Source organism: Peromyscus leucopus, chromosome 19 (assembly GCF_004664715.2).
Source record: "Peromyscus leucopus breed LL Stock chromosome 19, UCI_PerLeu_2.1, whole genome shotgun sequence".
NCBI classification, from domain to species: Eukaryota; Metazoa; Chordata; class Mammalia; order Rodentia; family Cricetidae; genus Peromyscus; species Peromyscus leucopus.
Genome location: NC_051079.1, coordinates 44,810,046 through 44,822,702, shown reverse-complemented (window position 1 = coordinate 44,822,702; position 12,657 = coordinate 44,810,046). Strand labels below are relative to the sequence as shown.

Sequence of the window (12,657 nt, the reverse complement as noted above, 5' to 3'; positions counted from 1 at the left end):
AGCTTCTCATTCTTTATGTATCAGCATCAGCTGTCCCCTTTAATCAAGAGAAAGTTCAATAAAAGGCTTTCTGAGGCTGTTCCAAGAACAAACACATCCTCATGTCAGAATGTTCCCAAAATAAGCCGTCTCATTTGGCTCCTCGCTGTGAGTATATTGAATTTCCTCAATGATCCCGCTGTCATTCCGCACATGGCAGATGCATCAGCGTGGCAACCAAACAGCCGGGGCAGTCTGTTTCTCGCTTCCACGATCAGAACTGTTTCCTTTTGACTCCTGATCCACCTAATGACATTAAAACCAACAGCAAACATCAATCTCACATTGAGCGATCGCGGACAATGGATTCTTACAGTCCCGCCACTTGAAAAGGGAATCAAACAAGCAGTCTCAATCAGTCCAATGTTGGCCGCACACAGATCAAAATCACAAATGTAATGGTGATGTGGGTTTTCCCAGATCATCCGCTTCCCCCTTGAAGCAGTTACTTCTCCAAACAACTTACAGCTTCAGAAATTGAATGCTAACGTTTTCTAACAGTTAAACGTCATTGCCTTCAGACTGTTCATGTCTTTTGAAATTGATCTTTAAACACATGTGTAAAAGATGGTGTGGTTTATTTTTATTAGCACAAATATCAAATTTTGCCCACAGGGAAACCTTTAGAGTCTATTATCCATTAGAAATTCTAAAATACACACTATTACACTCCGTTTACTTGAATACTCACTACCACATACAGGGATGAGACTAAATATCCAATGATAAACTTACGATCCTACTGGCTCATTTTAAGATGCAAATGTCTATTGACTTCCAGTTAGATTTTGATGGGAAATTAAGTAGTTTGTAGAAATGTCCAAAAGAGATGCTTAATGGGAAGTTGGAATTTGAAAGAGGTGTGATCTGGGGGAAAATCATTTATGTTTTCTGGTTCTTTGGTGCAGAAAAACATAAATTAATTTAGTCAGATAGTCTAATTAGATGTTATGGTCTAGCACCAATATTCATGGGACACCGGTGGCAGTTTATTTGCTGGATGTAAACTGTTAGAGACATCAGAGTTCATAAGTTTAGGTTAAAAATAATTGTGATAGAGAACACTGTGGCATCTGAATGTATTTCCAATTGCATTAAATATCAAATCCTGTATAGGCTGCATCATTAAAATTCACCACATATAAATCCAAATATGTGTTGAAGGTAAAGTAAGGATTGGATTATTTTTCAATATTAAAATTTTCTTCATTTCATTAATTCAAAATATTTTAAAATTGATTCACTCTTTTAAAAATGAAGTTGGGAACATGTGAAGACTTGTGTATTTGGACAGAAGATAGATAAGATACTTTTCATTAGCTTGTTAAAAAAAAAACATGCTTCAAAACATTGAAATAGTATTCTACTAGAAGGATTCTCATTTCTCTAGAGTAATGCCCACCACTCATCATCGACTAGGACTTGAGTTCCAAAGACTGCTTCATTTGTCAGGAAATGTTTGACTTTTAAAGGAAAGGATTAGAAAAGTGACATCATGAAAGCAGTAGTACACACATGTGGGCGTGCATGTGCGCACACACATGCACACACACACACACACACACACACACACACACGCACGCACACACACATGCGCGCGCGCACACACACACACACGCACGCACACACACATGCGCACTCTCTCTCTCTCTCTCTCTCTCTCTCTCTCTCTCTCTCTCTCTCTCTCAATGAGCGTGAGGATAAATGGACTCTGAGCCTGGGGACCACCGTGAGGGACCTGGCTACATCCACTTCATCTATAACATAAGCTCATGGGAAACAGTGACACACAGAGAGAGCTATGATCTTCTGAGCTCCAAGCAGTGCCGGCCTCGTATGCTGTTCACATTGTTTAGTTGAACTCTTATAACTCTGTTGACAACTGGTTTTGATCACAACCTTCTACAAATGGATCAGATAACTAAATCATTTCCACATGATCTTACAGTTAGGAAGTAGTTGTCATCTGATATTCAGATACATGTCTTTTTGAAACTAAAATCCATACTTTTTACTGCTTTGCTATATCTGTTTCCCATCTCTTGTCATCACTCAGAACAGTACTTGACTATTTCAAGTAAGTCATAGTACTCAGGTTCACCCACTGGATCAATGGCCGGAATCTGTCCTTCTACAAAGTGTGTCTTCCGTCCCATGCCACATCCTCATGTCTTTCCAGAACAGGGATCAGCAGGAGCCACTCCAGCTTCATGGTTCCTCTTGTGGGTCACCTTGCATTGACCATCAGAGGAGTGTGAAAGGGGTAGCCACTTACCCTGAAGGTAAGATTCAAGAGTAGGTTTTCCTTAATGTTATTAAACTTATGTAGCAAGACTGGTCAGACATTTTGTTGTGGGTAAATGATATGTATGTATGTGTATATAGTATATGTATATATATAATTTTAGTTGAATTTTATCCATTTTTACAGTTTAACTAATCTCAAGAACAAAAAGAAAACAGAAAACTTTATGCCCATTAAAAGTAACTTTCCAAGGACACAACAGACATATAGACATACCTTGGATGTGCCCTAAAGGTATGGATGAAGAGACATCTCTTAGTGGTACTTATCAGTCATCAGAGCATCTGTGTTTGGACAACTATGTCATGCTGCCTCTCTCAAAATGTTCTGAAATGTACACACACATATGGCAATAGAAAAAAATCACAAGTGGTAAATCATATTTTATATTTTTGATCTCAAACAGCCTCATGAGATTCTTGCAAGGCAAGGGAGGTTGAAACAGCTGTAACTGCTGCTCACACAGGTGGCAGTTCTGGGTGAAGTCCACGGGTTCAGATTACAAATTGCGTGTGTCCTCTCTTCACGGTGCAGCACGATACACCTGGTCACTCCAAAATCCCAAAGAGAAAAGGCTGAGGTGAAACTCCCAAGCTGTCCCTTCTTAAGCTTTACTTACCACTCGGGGAACATCCGGGACATGATCTGACATTGAATTACCTTCTTCCTATCACCACTCTGTGTATGAGAAGTCGAGCTTCTCTAAGTAGGACAGCTGGCATCTTCATGGGATGCAGATTCTGTTAGTCTTCCCTGGAGATGGTGTTCCTCTTCATAGTCACAGAAGGGGATTCGTCTGCAGTAGACTGAGCCCCACAGAGGACATCTGATGCTTACTGTCGTTTGAATTGTCCAAGCTGGGAATTGACCCTTAGTACTGACTTTGAGACTTCTCTTCATGAAAATGTGACAGTAAAAGTTTGTGACAGTAATGTAACAATGTTTTAAATTTCTTAAAGTTTTTCACTAACGTGCATTAAGTGCACATATTGAAGGTGTTCAGTGTGACATGGCAGTATATCGACCCAGGATGGACTGATCAAAATTCAACCTGACTTTATCTACACACGCCCCTTCCCAAGTCCTATTAGTCACTATTTTATACCAAGGTTTGCTGCTATCTGTGTGGCTTGGTCCTGGAAACCTCACTCAGAAGACCAGAGAATGAAGAAAGGGCAGACACAAGGACAGAAAGGCTGGCATCGAGGGGGTTGTCCTTATCTGATGGAGGGCACCAACGTTGCAATGCAGAAACTGAGTATGTTTATTTTATACATCTCAATCGAGGAGGCCGGTTTCTGGTGCATGTCACATACATTGTACATCAGAGCAAGGAGGTGGGTTTTGCTGTGGGATGTTCTGTATGTCCTGTGGGAGCCCTTCTTGGGTTCCTCGTGGCTTTACCCAGCAGGTCCGCATAGAGGATGATTAGGACCATGGGCCTGAGTGCAGCTGTCTGAGATGGTCTGCACTTGGCTGTGCTGGGGGATGGTCTGTATGTCAAGTTGTTCTGATTGATCAATAAATAAAACCTGATCGGCTGTGGCTAGGCAGGAAGGATAGACGGGACTAACAGAGAGAAATAAAAGGACAGAAAGGCAGAAGGACTGACTGCCAGATGCCGCCATGATCAGCAGCATGTGAAGATGCCGGTAAGCCACCAGCCACGTGGCAAGGTATAGATTTATGGAAATGGACTAATTTAAGCTATAAGCACAGTTAGCAAGAAGCCTGCCACGGCCATACAGTTTGTAAGCAATATAAGTCTCTGTGTTTACTTGGTTGGGTCTGAGCGGCTGTGGGACTGGCGGGTGACAAAGATTTGTCCTGACTGTGGGCAAGGCGGAAAACTCTAGCTACAGGGTTTAGCTAATCTCTCTCAGTAGTGGGTCTCTGCAGGGGAGCTGTCTCAGGCTGCAGTCATCCTGGAGGAGGAAGCTGTGGTTGTTAGCTTATGTGCCTGTGCTGGTCAATTGTAAACGCCAACACTTAGACTAGATGAAGGCTTTGCCATCTCTCTGAACCTCATGGTGGGGGAGGGTTTACCCTAACATGGGTCTGAGGCATTGGGGTATTTGACATGGCCATGCTCATGTCAACAATATACATTCCCTCAGTACTTCATCCATTCCACACACAGGTGGACTTTTCTTTTCTTTTTTAATTTCCAAACATGAAGAAAACATGAATTACTTGCTTTTCCATGTCTGGCTTATTTCATTGAAAATAATGCTCAACATTTCCATCCATCTTCCTACAAATGACAGGATTCTATTCTTCAATGTGGCTAACTAATATTCCATCATATATAGATACTACATTTCCTCTTGAAGTGATACTTAATCTGGGGAGGGGTGTGGGAGTCAAAGGGTTAAGATAGTAGGAGGATTGTGGGAAGGGAAGAAAGGGGTTTTTTTCTTCCCAAATTATAATTTTAGATCTTTGACCATATCATAAGCAGAGGGTCAAATCAGACATGCATTGACTTCCTTATGTCAGTAAGACTTAAATCTTTATTTACACAGAATGTTTAGAGACAAATGTTTTTATTTTAGAGTGGGCAGTGCCTCTCTAGGCAAGATAAGAAAATAATGCCTATAAGCCATTTTAATAAACTCATCTTCAAAGAGATTTTAAAATTCGGAGATGTAAAGATGCAAAATACTATATAAAAATAAATGCAAATAAGACAACGTACATTTCATGTGTTTGGAAAATATCAAATATTTAAACAATTATACATTGTCAATGGGTAAACACATGCTTTATAATCATGAGATTAGACATTTCTGAAGGCAGCCTGGCAATATCAAAATTTGTTACCCTTTGACATCCATAATACTGCTACACGTTTATTTTAAGAGATTGTCACAGTTTATAAAAGATGTTGTAAAAAGTTCTTTTCCATTTTTCCCTCCTTTTTCTTTCATTTTTTTTTTGTCTCAAATTGTAGGATGAAGGAATGTCAGCTATTCGCCAATGAAGAAAGAAGGGGATTCATAGAATCAAAAAGCTTTAGGGCAGCATTCAAAGGCTGATATAGCAGGATGCTGACCAACATGATGTGTGTCCCGATAGAGTGACTGGGAATTATTTAGTAGTGATCTACCAGGAAAGACTGCTTAAATAAAATACATTGTGAACAACACAACAGAAGACATCTTGTAGCTCCTCAAATGATAATTCCTATTTATATTTATTGCTATGAAATACATGTCTGTGATATATTTTCAAATAAAGCAGGAAGCTACAGAACCATGTAGCATTGTTTATATAGAGCTGTATGTGTATGTGCTGGGGTGTCACTGGCTAAGGGTGCAGAAGACTGATACACAGACATCTTTCAAGTTATAGGATCATGGATTTTTTCCCTGGATGATGGACTGTAAGCCAGAAGCCACATAAACTCTTTTCTCCAAGTTGCTTTTGGTCTGGGTGCTTATCACAGCAAAGTAAACAATCAAGACCAGGCAGATTCAAACTTCCTATTGGAAATTAATAGTGCTACTGGTGGAATAATTTTCACAATAGTCCCCTCCTCTTGCAGACATTGTTTTAAGCTCATCATAATCTGTTAATGACAACAGCATACCACTGTATGATCTTTTGTGCTAAATGTATTAACTGCCTCTACTGATAAATGGCTATGTTCCAAGCCATCTTGGCAAATTATGCCCTAAAATTGTGCTTCTGGGTTCTATAAATACAGAGACATCATTACTCAAAAGAGAACTGCAAATTAACTGTTGGTTTTCTATCCTAACCTGTCTTATTCTAGGAGAATGACTCAGAGAGACCAGCTCTGGGATTCTGATTACTTGAATGAGGAAATAAGTCTTTGGATGTTGTAGGTAACCAATCACTCACTATTTGCTGCTCAGGCCTTCTCTTTTGAACATCCGCAATGGGACAGGCATTGGGCTCAGCAGTAGAGATGCAACATAAGCCAGAATCTCTCTATGTACCACTTATGTAGCATGGAAGAGTAAATCAGGGCCAGTCACTACTGACAGTCTCAAGTCATAACCACAAATGCCTCAGCTCCCAGTCCAGGGATCTAAGAGCCAGACTGTCACACTTTTGTCACTGCATTACAGTGGTAGCCAGAGCACTGTTCCAGTCTGTGTGACATGGTCTCACCACCCTTGCCAGGCATCACTTCCGTGATCGTGTTGTATGACAAAGTGTGTGTGTGTGTGTGTGTGTGTGTGTGTGTGTGTGTGTGTGTGAAAATGTGGTTAAGATTACCCATCAGTTCATCTTTACAATAAGGGGATTTGGACAGGGAATATCGTTGGCAGAGTGCTGGCCTAACAGGAGGCTTGGGTCCAATCTCCAGTAATGACAAGATACAGGTATTTTGGGGATGGCCTTACCTAATCACATGAGCTTTAAAACCAGAGATTTCTGTAGATGATAACATATGTGAAGGGGAGATCAGAAACATGAGGATTCAATGTGAAGGAAGTTCTCTGTGCTGTGATGGAGGCACCATGGGTAAGCATCTCTCTGTCCAAGAGCTGTCCCCCGATGACAGCCAGAGAGGATAGAATGGCTTTGGTCTTGCATTACATGAAACTGAACTCCACTTACAACAGAAGTGAGCTTGAGGAGGACTCTATGTTACAGAGGAGAATGCAGTGAGCTGGTATCCCAGCCTTCTTCAGAGAACTCACTTACATTGTTTCCAACCTCCAGTATAGATATTGCAAGATGATAAGTCATGCTATTTCACCTACCAATTTTTTTAGTCTTCTGTTACACAGTCACAAAAAATTAATGCATATTCTTTGTCATTTGTATATCACTCCCAAGGACTGTTATCACATTACATTCTAACTGAGGCATAGCTGTTCGATCCTTCTTACTCAGATTGGGAAATCCAAGTCCAAGTTTCTAGTCATATAAGCCCTTTTATCTGTTTTTTTTTTTTTTAAAAAAGATATCATTTATTTATATACATGGGCGTATGTGCAAGGTTATGTGTTCTTGGGTGGAGGAGCCTGCACACACATGAAAGTCAGAAGACAGCCTCAGAACCCTCCAAATTAGAGTCAGAGGCATTTGCTGGATACAGGCTTGTTAAGTGGGTGTTGGGATCTGATCCTCAGCCTGCAAGATTGTACAGCAGCCACTCTCCATGGATGAGTCATCTCTCTAGCTCCACTCCTTGTTTTTAAACTATTGAATTCATTGTTCATTTTGAAAGAATATTGAGCTTGTTTTAGAAAATGTTTGGAAATATAGTACAAGGAACATTTTTTCCCTGAATCACTTGGGTGCACATGTTATAAATACAACCACCATTATCCTCAAATACTGGAGATGGTTTGTTTTAAATCAGAGCATCCCCTAACATGTATACACTACAGGCATCACACGAAGGATTTTGCATCAATTCATCTCTCAGATTCCATTCAAGTTTTACAAAACATATCCAAATAGTGTTCTTTACAGCCAAAGAGCCAGGTAGAGCCCTGTCTTCAGTTAACCATGTCTACTTAGTCTCCTTTGGCCTAGAACAAGGTTTTTATTTCTCCACTGACTTTCATGATCCTAAACTTTTATGATCACAGGCCAGTTATTGTAGAACATGTGCTTCAGTGTCTATGGTCCTGAGCTCTCATCATGACATCTGTGCACTTTGTTAGGCCAGGTAAGGAAATGGTGTTCTGTTCTCATTGATTGCCCTACAACAATACACGATTTCAGTGTGTACTAAATACACTAGCCACATAATATTGATCACTTATGGTAGTGTCTGCCTGGGCTCTATGAACAATTATGCCCTTTGTCTTCTTAATAGCTATTTTGTAGGGAGACAATTTAAAACTACATGAATCTTTCATCTGTCAATAAGTTTCCTATTGTTTTATAAGCTGTCATTATCTCCTCTTTTCATTCTGAACTGTCAGAATTTTGGCTAAAAGTAACTCCTTCGAGCTCGATTGGCTTCAATCTTGACACATCTCAAGCCTCTTCTTAGCCTTTTCTGCAGGGAGTCCTGTTAAAATTGAAGCCAGGATCTGGACACGGGTTTATTCACTCAAAGCTTTCACAGGGGTGCTGCTCTTACCCACACTGACCTTGTTTTCTAACGTCTCCAAACATTGTGCTGTCTGCAGCCTCGTGACTTCTGTGCATGCTTTGCCTTTCACCCAGAATGCTTTGCCCTCTGCCTCACAGAGTAAATGTTTTCTACTCATCTTGTAGATAGACTTCAGCTTCCAGTTGTTTCACCAAGGAAACTACTCTAGGGCTCTAGACTAGCCTTATCCTGATCCTACAGCTTTGCACATCTTTGGAGTGTGTCTTCCACCTCACTAGCCGTGCAAACAAGTCTGCTTTGGGTCAACCCTTGCTCTGCAGTGCCTCACACAGTCCTAGAACACAGTTTGTAAGACGTCTGTGGAAAGACTGAGTACGTGAGTGAGCGAAGGGATGAATGATGAAGACCAGAATTGGAAGCCAGCGCTTTCTGAGCTCTTAAGTAGACACTTGAAACTTGTAAATACTGCAATATTAAATACTGAAATAGTGTTTGCTGTATTAGTAAACATCAGCATTATTTGATCCTTCCTGAAAAACTCTGAATTTTGTTCTGAATCAATTTCCACTTTAAAAAAAAAAGAAAGAAATCTCAAACTGTCCTAGAATTCAATATGTAGCCGAGGCTGAACTTCTGAAAATCTTCCTGCCTCAGCCTCTCAAGGGTCGAAATTATTGGTTTGCACCACCCACTCTGGTTCTTCTTCCTTCCCCACCCCCTTGATTTGAGACAGGGTGTTACTCTGTAGCACTGAGTGGCCTGGAATTTGCTATGCACACCAGGCTAATCTAGAACTCAGAGAGATCCTCCTGCCTCTGCCTCCTGAATGCCACCTCTCACTTAGTCCCCTCTGTGTTATTTTTGAAGTTAGTTATACTTGAAATGGATTCAGAAAAAAAAAGAGAAAGAAAAGAAGACAGAAAAGCAGTTGCCCTCTGCCAAGGTCACAGACTCTGCTGCCCTTGATTTAAGCACTTGGGTTTATTCTCCATTAGATTTGTTCCCAAGTAACTTTGGTAATTTGTTAAGAAAACAAAACACTGCAGAAGAATATTTCATTTGATTGCATAACGCTAAATCTTCACCACCTCCTGGGTCCTTAATTAAATCTTGTTGTTACACAGTGCCTTGTCCTTGAGTGCCAGCTTCTCTAAAAGTTTCAGGAAGGGAATTTATGACAGGCGAAGGAAAAAGTAGCTGGAAACGACGTGGACGTCTACAAGCCCCACTAGAGTCTCAACAAACTAGACATAGTAATTGTCTTCTTAGCTTGTGTTTTCCCAGGTTTCCCCTGGTGTTTAGCTAGACCTATGCTCAACAAAGACCCACTTACGGAGTTGGCCTCTGCTTAGTTGCAACTATGGCCTGGGAATGTTGTAGGATCTATTAGCATCATTTGAAACAACTGGTTATTGAATTCTGATGACTCACCACAAAGGAGCTGAAACAGTTTTAGGTATGAGGACAATGTTCTCAAAGCTTTGCCTCATTTGTGATTTCTGATAAACTGATAATTCTCTCGCCCTTATATATGTTATAGCAATTTATAAGTAAATATATATATATATAATAAATATATATAATTTAAAATATCTCCTTCTCCTGAACTTGCAGAGCACTTTTCTTCCATTCGCAGATTTCTGGCAAAAGAGAAGATGAGGTTGAAGGAAAATTGAAATACTTCCTTAAAAAGACGAGAAAGATAGGTCAGCATTGCATGCTAGTTAGGTGTTGAGTGGCAGATGTATCAGTTGGGATTGGGCACCCACAATCACTTATTCTCTCCATTTGCTCAGTTGTGGGTCTCTGTAATGGCCTCCATTTATTGCAAAAACTTCTCGGTGGGTACAAAGCTAAGTATTTAGACCACAGGTAAGAATTATATTCCTTTAGAAAAAAAAAATGGCAGTAGTAGGTTGTCCTCTTGGGTCTGTGATCTCCCCAGCCAGGGGTAGTTGTTAAGATTTATGGTACCAGACATAAATTCTACTGAATGGGCCTTATGTCAACTCCCAAGACAGAAGTGCCACTATTACACCATTGGGTAGATCTTGGTGCTCCAGTTATTGTTATGGTTTATTGGCTTTATAGATTGTTAGGACTACTGATTGCTCCTCTCCATTGGCAGATTGCTAGTACCTTTGTATACTATGAGGGTCAGTGCTCACAGTGAAGACTTTCAGGTCAGTTCTATCTTGATTCCTCCTAGTCCCCTGTCCAAAATGTACACTGTCTTTCAGCAGTAGGGTCTTACCTGCATGTTCTGGAAGGCTACCAATGAAATAGTAATCGATCACATTGTTTTTGGAGGGAAGATCAGGGAAGAGAGGATAGAGAGGTTTTAAGAGACAGACGTCTAGGATGCTTGCCACTAGGTATGACAGGGAAAATGTATCTGTGAAATCTTAGCAGTATAAGCTGCTCAAATAAGACTAGCATAATGACACCACCAGCTGACACACCAACATGGAAAGTGGAAATTCCACATGTTTCCATCCTGGATAAAGAGGTACCGGGATCAATGGCTCCTGAGAGAGAGAGAGAGAATTAATGTCTTTCAGGAATGAGCTCCTGCAAAGGATGTCCAATTCCAAGTGATCAGTCCTGGACACATGCACACATGTGCATTACTAAATAGACTTTGGAGGTTGTATAAATGTGTGTGTGTGTGTGTGTGTGTGTGTGTGTGTGTGTGTGTGTGTAACAACAGTAATGAAAAGACCATGAATTGAGAGGGTAAATGGGAAGAGTTGGAGGGGGAAAGGAGGCAATAGTAATTCATGGAGGAGTTTGAAGAGGGAAGAAGGCGTAGAAGTGATATAGATACACTGCTTATGTACAAAGACCTCAATTTTTTCTTAAGGCGAGAACATCTCCTTTGGAAACCAGATGCATGGCTCAGTCAGTGAAATACCTGCTGGACAAGCGTGGGAACTTGAGTTTGGATACCTAAGATAGAGAAATAAAAGCATCGGATATGCTGCTTTAATCCCAGGGCTAAGGACATGCAGATCCCCAAGGCTCATTGGACAGCTCCAGCCTAGTCAAATTAATGAGCTCCAGCTTCAGTAAGACACCGTGTCCCCCAAAATAGGATGCGGAACTCTAGCCTCCATGGTTGCAGGTGCACATGGCTGTGCTTCAGACTTCTCTGAACTGAGACTTCCGTATCTTTTTATTTTCTGACAGCTCAGCAAAACTACTCAGGAGATGAAGTCTTGTGAGGGCTCAGAGCCTTATGTCTGGGAAAGTGGACACATGCAAGACTCTCTTGGGCCCTCACAGATTTATAGAAGTATTGAACAGCTACTGGGGGAAGAGACTCGCCAGCTAAGCTGCTGAGAGATGTGTGGGCCTGTTGAGCTGTCTTCAAGTTGTACAGAGAGATTCAGTTGTCATCCAGATGCGGGTGGATTTTTTTCTTTCTTTTTTTGGTGACACAGCTGCTTTTGAGTTGTCCTTATTCCTTGTAAGTAACCCCTCACCCATATTGGAGTTACCTCTTAGTAACTAGTTAGTTACCTATTAGTGACTCCAATAAAACTCATTGGTTCATCGAGTTGAACTTCAGGGCAATCTTTACTTTGATCTACATAGGTTCCTTTCTAGGGTGAGTAGACTTGTGCAATACGAACATGTGTATACACGCATGAACAAGTAGTACTGAGCACACACATGCATGCATGTTTGCTTTGTTCTTGAGACTTTAGTGAAAGATTCTTAGAATTCTTAGCCACACTGAAACACTCATAGTTGGCTATCTTAACCCTCCCCAAAAAACAACCTAATAAGTGGTTACCAACTCAAGAAAATCCTCTCTCAGGCCCCTTCCAGCAGCGTATTCTCAAGAAAGTGAGTTATTGAAAGTGGTTTAGCATTCAGGTCTGACTCCTTTAATATGATTTTTAAATGAGGATTTGTTATTTTATCACATCTTAAAAATAATTGAAATGGATGCATTTCCTGGCTACAATTAATTAGCTAGGACATTTTATCTGCAGCAGGAAAACGATAATGTGGGCTTTACTAAACAAACTAAACTATCCTGATGAAGGCCCAACAGAGTTAAAAAAAAAAAAAAAAACTGAAGGCAATGAATCAAAGCAAGCTTATAAAAAAAATCCCTTTTAATGAAAAAGTTGTTTGAACATACAGTGTTCAGCTTTGATATGAAAAATTGCTTTCTGAAAAAAAAAGACATATTTTAATTGTTGGGTCACTTTTGGAGTTTGGAATTATGGCCATGCATTTACCTTCTGTCTCC

General features: G+C 40.5%; 1 long non-coding RNA gene across 1 annotated transcript; it reads left to right on the top strand.

Annotated features, from left to right (window-relative positions):
- Positions 1-2,108: 2,108 nt before the first annotated feature.
- On the top strand, positions 2,109-5,618 carry LOC119086231. The gene is made up of 2 exons (XR_005089455.1): positions 2,109-2,321; positions 5,298-5,618. It is a non-coding gene; the product is annotated as an uncharacterized LOC119086231 (long non-coding RNA).
- The last annotated feature ends 7,039 nt before the right edge of the window (positions 5,619-12,657 follow it).